This window comes from Falco peregrinus, chromosome 1, assembly GCF_023634155.1.
Source record: "Falco peregrinus isolate bFalPer1 chromosome 1, bFalPer1.pri, whole genome shotgun sequence".
Taxonomy (NCBI): domain Eukaryota; kingdom Metazoa; phylum Chordata; class Aves; order Falconiformes; family Falconidae; genus Falco; species Falco peregrinus.
The window spans coordinates 86232050-86239361 of record NC_073721.1 but is presented as its reverse complement, the minus strand read 5'-3'; the positions used below and the strand labels follow the sequence as shown (position 1 = coordinate 86239361).

The following is a 7312-nucleotide window of genomic DNA, read 5'->3' as shown; positions in this document are numbered from 1 at the left end:
AACAGACAGGTCATTTCTATAGCCAAACTCACTGTTGTTAGAAGACCTTTTCAGAGCTCATTTCCAGTTCTGTTACGAAGAATTTATGGTGCAGGTTTACTTTACGTTTTATTTCCAATTCCAAGCCCTAACTGTTCTCACACAAACCCTTTAGATGCCTAGTTATATGCAAAGCACCTCTGTTTGCGTGCTGATACAAAGCTATGAAATATCACTTAGATTATTCTTAGGGTTCTTATTAATGGAAGGGATCCTCCATTCCTTTGTAGCATTCACTGTCCACAGCTTAGTCTGTGACTCCTCTGCAATGAATGCCTGTCATATGGAGGTGAAATGACCTCTAGCAATTTGACATTTGTTTCCTGTAAGCTTAAACCCTGATTATTCAAAAAGCCCTTGCATTCTTTCCACCCGCATCAAATACTCCTCTCACGTCAGATGACTTCATTTATTTCCATTAAAGATGAAAGCCCCAGCTTTATGAGGATGTGGTTCAACAAACCCTTTTACTAGCATTTTTTTATCCAATGGGTTTGATATAAATGCATGCTCTACGATAGGTACTATCCCCTTTCCTTTTCCTCCACCTTAGTTGCAACTTACCAAAATGGTACAGATCAACCTTTTGCTGTACTTTTTTTTCCCTCTTTACTTCCTACTCACATAGAAATATGGGGCCATGTAATTTTTTATGCATATATTTATGGACACATTTACTTTCTTAATTAAGCTATTATTTTATTTTAAGAGGATGCCATCACTATAAAAATCATACTAAAATGTTAAAGTTACCAGCTAGTACTGAAAGAATGAAAATGATTTACTTATTATTAGCGGTGTTTGTTTTTTCACTCATCTCAGGATATGCATGCTGAAAATAGACTAGTAAGTTTCACTTCTGCTTAAGACTTCACTTTTTCATACTTTTACATTAGAACAAGGCCGCTTTGAATAGGCTGCAAACACAGCAGAAAACAGTATTTGCCTTAGATTCTCTATGGAATTACAGAGTAAGAGCCAGTTCCCAAAAACTGTTCTGTGTATTTTGGGTTTCACAGAACCAAAGACTTGGTGTTCTACCAGAACACTGAGTTTTAAATTATCATCCAAAAGGTGCATCAAGCTGCTTGTTGATATTTTATTTCATTGTACCAGAGGAAAGAAAACAAAGGTAAAGTGAAATAGATTTTAATATTTTCTGACTTCTTACATGTGCCTGAGTTGTAAGATTGTCTATCTGAGAAGTTCCATCCTTTGGATGCTGCTGAGTACAAGTTTGTACTTCATTCAGAATAATCTATGCCTCAATCTGGGTTAGTATTAATTACATCTTCAATCTGGCTTGTGAACGCTAAACCTTGGGTAGCAACTTGGCTGTGTAGTAGGGGCTTATCCAGCCAAGTAAACCCAAATGGCAATAACACCTGTGAGTTTTGGGCTATTACAAATGGCTCATTAAATCTCTGTTAGTGTTGAAATGCATTTCTGATTGTAAGAAAAAGATAGGACATAGGCTGTTGTTGCAGATATAGATTTATCTAAAACTATGTCAGGGTCTGCCTGGAGCAGCATCTCTTCTCTGATGTCTGTTGGCTGCTCTCTGCATGCTGCGAGGGAAAACTAACAGACCTGCAGGTAAGAGGGGGTGATTACTCCTGAAATCTTTTCCTCTGATTTGTTAGTTTAGCACAACGTCTCGCTTTCTTCCCTGCCTATCCTGCAGCTAGCCCTGTCTTTGTAACAGTTGGTTCCCACCACAAGGACAGCACCACAAAACTATTTTGGATCATCTTCATTTAATGATAGTCACTCTGCCCATGGAATCCAAGGAGCCAAAGTAGCTTTAGAAGCTCTTGCATAGTAAAGCAGCAACTAAACCCCCTGGTGCTAAAAAATTTTTGCTTGTGAATATAAAAATAACAATCCCTTTGCAAAACTGATTTTGAAACACATCTGTCTGTGCAAGGACAGTCTTTAATCTCAGCAAGAGCGACAATCTCACATGACATGTAAACCAGTGATGGAAGTGCTGAAACACTTTTTTTTTTGGGTTTTTTTTTTTCTGAAAAGATTGTGTATTTGCCCTTCTGTATAGGCTACTGGAAGGGTAAACTTCACTTATCTGATCCTCTGATCCATCTTATGAACTATATGTTCACAAGCACATATAATAAATTAATTCTTCACATCTTTGCACAGAATGGATGCATCACATGCCATATTAGGAGCTTTGTTGATAGGGAAGACAGATGGAAGATTTACTTAACACATGAGCAAACAGTACATGCAAAGGATCTGCCCCTGTCCAGGTATACTTTCAGCAAAGGCATCTTCTGGAAATACAGATCTGAATATTCTCAAGAACAGTCAGTTGTATATTCCCTGAGATCTCTTTTGCTGTGGAAGAACTATTTCAAGTTTGAAAAGGAATTGGTAAGAACTGGTTCCAATTTGGTTGTTTGAAGTGTACCTACCAAGCCTGCAAGAGTTCCAGATTTGCTCTGGAAGAAACTTCTGTTTACCACCAGCTAAAGTTGTAGATATGATGCTGAAGCTACAGGGACATGATTTTCCCATAGAATATAAATAAGGGAGGAAATATGGATTTCTTGAGTAGGATGATAAACAGATCAATACTACATGAAAGAGATATTGATACGTATGAAATTTATGTAGTGAAGCAAGCTCCTTTTATAATTTCAAAATTAACAGAATTTCACATTGGAACTTAAATAGATTTTATTTAGCATAAACTGAAATTTTACAAGGATGATCAGAAGAAAGCAGAGATTTAGAGCACAAACTGGTATGATGTCAGCACTTCAAGGAAGAAATTATTAAGGCAGGCATTTTACTAAAAGAGGAGTGAGTGATTATCCTAGTAGCACAGACAAGAAGTAACTGCTGACTTATAAACTAGCCATCTACGAAAAAAAATGTAATCAAATGAGAAGTAGCATTTCATTCCACTTGAAAGGAGCATTCAGATAAGATACAGGGCCATTTAATATGATACATGTAATTGCTTCTGAAGAGAATAAACAAAGAACTGATCTATATTAATGAATACCTGCAAAAATCATAGCAAAATCTGGAGAAGGGGTCTTACTTTGAGAATGATAGAGAAATGTATTTATGGCTAATTGAATTATATTCTAAAGTCATGAAGCTGTGAGAACTATTGAATGCTGATTTCTGAGATAAAACCAGAATTTGTAAGGCAGGAAAATTGGAAGGTTCTGAGGACTGACAGGGAGCACCAGCTCTCAGCCAGAATTTCAGACATGCAGTAAGATCTACTGGTTCCAGCACAGCCTTTTCTTGTTAATGTGTCCTCAGAATAATAAGAAAGCTGAGAGAAACATCACTAAAAGAAAACTAAGCACGACAATACAAAATTCAGATTTACTGCTATGTTGATCTGCAAGATGAATATGGATTTTATTTTGCAAGAGATCTCCAAATATTAGGTGTGCACTTAGACATGGAGGAAAAAGAATACACAAAAAATCTTATCTGGCAGATACACCGAATCTTTAAGTCAAACACAGAATTAGAACAAGTTTTTCCAAGAGCTACAGAATAAGTAGAATAAGTCTGATTTCTTATGGTTCTGTATACTTTGTACAACTTCCTCCCCCCAGCAATAGCCCTAGCCATCCCCAAGATCTGTGTCTGGTCCAGAGACTGGCTGGCTTTGAGCCATTTGCTAACAAACAGAATGTGTAATGGTTCAGTTCTTCCTGCCTCTCCCTTGGGTTTCTCCTGCCTACCACAAGACATGTAGAAATGTAATTAACCTTGATACTTCCACCATTCTTTTAAATTTAGACACCAAATCTGAGTCCCAACTTATATAATACTTTGTGGGAGATGGATTAAAGACAAACAAACATCTTAGGGAAGGAGTTGAAAAAAATCTTGGATCATCATAAATATTGTAACATCAGCTGTTGTTCCTGTTGTTAATTAAGAAAGTCAAGGATTATTAGGTACATGGGGAATAACAATTGATTCCTCAGATTCCTGACTGTAGGAAAAAAAACAACACCTACTTTGCAAATTCCTGAGATTCTTGGAACAGATTGTAGCAACAGCAGTGAAAATACTTAGTATATAACTGCATAAGTATATGAAAAGCTATAATAAGTGCCAATGGTTTGTGTTTGTCTTTTCACATTCTTGCCAAAGATCGGTTTTCCCTCCAAGGACATTACTGAAAAAAGCTGACTGTGAATGTTAAGGCCCTACAGCTACTGCTTGGAGGAACAGGCAGAGTAGGAAAGAAAGAGTTTAACATACTCAGTTGATGCCTTGGCTGTTACTCCTACAGAAATGTAAGGAATTTTGTAGTGGGATGCATGCATCATCCCATCACCCTTTCATAATATTGCTTGACTGACTAAGAACTTGTTCCAATAGGTAGATTTTATGTTGCTTACCTTTCAGTTATACTGAGGACTGTTAGGACTTACATGAATTTTCTGGATGTCAAATACCTTGTTAATAAATTACTTTTCACTGGAGAAGTCTTTTCTATTACTCCTGAATTCCCTAAAAAGAAAAAGATTCAGGATTTACCAGATGAGTCACCAGTGAAAAAAAAGAGGACATTCATGACTGGTTAGCATTATACAATGGAGAGCAATCTGCATTTAAAACTTCAGCCATTAGGAGCTTGTATTAATGAAGGGCCCTGATACCCAAGTTGATAAAGGACTGGTCCCAGGCAGATTTTGTAGAGGTGATATATGTACTTTTAGATGTCTTGCCATATATCACAGAGCTAAGCCTTGTATTTCAAGAGCTGGAATTTGACATTGCAATTGTACAGGTGTTAGTAAATCATTGCCTGTCATCTTCAGAGAGAAGTAAAGATGACAGCCACCGTGGGATGGGGAGCAGTCTACTTTACGTTATATACAGTGAATGCAAACTGAATTGAAAACTGATTAAATGGTGCATGGGGTACTTTTCATTCTCTCCTTTTACAAAGCATGGTAGATCTATAGAAGAAATATAATAGGATGTTCAAATCTATAATATTAGCAATTAATGCAGGGTACCCATGTACTCTGTGTAACAAAGCTAGAAAGCCATTTGGAGCATCCTGAGTTTTCATAGCAGGATACCAGGGCAACATGACAACTGGGGGAGAGACTCCCCTTGGAAATGAAGGCCATTGTGTTGCTCAGAGCCTGAAAATGGGATTCCCCCAGCCGTGGGAAATATCTGCATAGTTACCCTCCCCTCCCCTCCCCCCCAATAATAAATCTCAAATAGTGGTAAAGAGTTGCTATTGTGTTTTTTGTGCAACAGAAAGTTCTGAAAAGTCTTCACACACAAACACTGAAACGTTCTGGTGTGGCTTGGCCTGACAGTGAAATACATCTTTTTGGAGTTTCATGTGTCCTTGAGGCATGAAGTTGCAGAAGAGGACAAGAGATCATCTTCAGCAAACATCACCTTCCTACTCTTGTGATCACTTCAGTGCAAAACCCTTAGGAAGCCAAATCAGGGAAGCCAGCCCTTCAGGTTAACATAAAGGTGTGAGATGCCACAGGTGCCATGCCAGCTAAGGCAGATGCAGGAAAGACCCAACAGGGAACATTTTCACTGGAACAGTGCAATCCGGGACTTGCTGGTGAGGGATGAGGGTGGCAGGGTGCTACTGTCAGAAGAGCACAGCAGCTAATGTGGTGTCAGCCCCTGCCATCTGAGACCGAGCTGTGCCTATCTCTGTGGCACTGCCTCGTAGTGGGCCTTTCATATTCCTGACAGCTTCCAAATTCATTGAGCTTAGGTGGTGCTGTCCCCATGCCTGCTCGGCTCACTTGGCACAGCTGTTCATGATGTGCTGCCAACCCTAGCGCATTTTTGCCTCTCTTCTCCCCATCAGCTGCTTCGGTGTAGGTGGGGTGCCCGGTGTGCCCTGTCCCACTCACTTGCCACCACTGTGGCGGGGCTTCACCCTCCTCAGGCCTGGCTGTAGGCAGAGGGAGGGGGCATAGGCGCTCCCTCTTCTCTCGGTCACGCAGCAGTGTGAGGGAAGGAAGAGACAAGGATGAAGAGGCCGTGAGAGGGAGGGAAAAGCCAACTCCTTTTTACCAGAGCAGAGAGAGGGAAGCGCTCCCCTGAGCAACAGGACAGTTCCAGCTCCCCTTCCCTCATGGCTCAGGTGGAAGTGCTCCTGCACCCCACAGGTACCAGAACAGGGAGGCAGGGCAGGCCTGGAGCAGACAAAATTCCTGCAGAAATGGTAGGACCACTGTCTAGTTTGTGGGGAGATCTGGAAAAGCATATGTTTGCACTCTGTGCCCCTTCCCTCAGGGGGCAGGGGTGGCCGGAGGGGAGAGGCCATCTCCCGGACCCTCTGTCCAGCCCCTCTGCCTCGCTGAGCCTCCTGATCTCTTTGCTTCCCAGCAGATCTGAAATCACCCTTTTCCTTTGCAAAGATCACAGAGAAAGACAGGGATAGAGGTAATCAAAACCACAGATGAGGTTTCACTGAAACAAGACGTGCCTCGCCTCCCTCCTGGTTTTCTGAGTGGCTTGCAGATTACTTCTGGGCTCTAGGATTTTCACTTCACAGATTCTAAGGACGTGTCTTTTCATTGCCAACCCTGCAACAGTGTGACCAGAATAGTGCCACTGCTCCTGCTGCCCTTGCATCAGGCCAGCAGTGTCTGCCTGAAGCAGGTCACCCTCTCCCGACTACTGCTGAGTGCGCTGGGCCAGGCTTAAATGAGCTCTGTTGATATGGTGTGGCAGGCACCTTTCCCCAGCTATAAGGAAAATAGGAGTATATTTTAAGAGACACTACCGCAGTGGGCTATAATAATTTCTGCTAAGAAAAAACCACTTTGAATGGCCAAAAGTGGGTAGATATTTTGAAATGGACTTGGTTAGGCTATTGCAAATCTGTGAATAAAAACTGGGCCTAGCAAAAGAGTAGTTTCAAATAATGTGAGATCAGGAGAGGTAGCTGCTTCTTACTGAATGAGTCTCTATAAAAAAAGTAATTGTCATCTGTTTTCTGCTGCTTTCCTACAGAGAGGAAAACATGGCAGTGTTATGGTACAAAGCAAAAAATGTTTCTCGACCAAGCTGAAGGTTTGATTGCAAGCTTTGTGCAGCTGATTGGCACAGACAAGCAAAAACATGCTTAGTGCTGCAGTGGCAAAACCCATGCAATTGATGATTTATGATCCAGATTCAGCCTCTCAGCACAATTTACTTAACTTGCAACCTCATCCCAAATATTTCCTTCCTGAGGACCCCTTGGATACGGCCATGTGCCCCACCTTATGCT

At 40.9% G+C, this 7312-nt stretch overlaps 1 protein-coding gene across 5 annotated transcripts in view; it reads left to right on the top strand.

Moving 5' to 3' along the window:
• Positions 1 to 930: 930 nt before the first annotated feature.
• FUT8 (fucosyltransferase 8) overlaps positions 931 to 7312 on the top strand; it is a 187533-nt gene continuing 181151 nt past the window's right edge. For 3 of the 5 annotated variants that reach the window (XM_055796329.1, XM_055796305.1, XM_055796312.1), the window contains exon 1: positions 931 to 1171. The gene's annotated coding sequence lies outside the window, so the exon portion shown is untranslated. The remainder of the gene's footprint in view (positions 1172 to 7312) is intronic. The other 2 variants (XM_055796340.1, XM_055796347.1) reach the window with 1 other exon arrangement.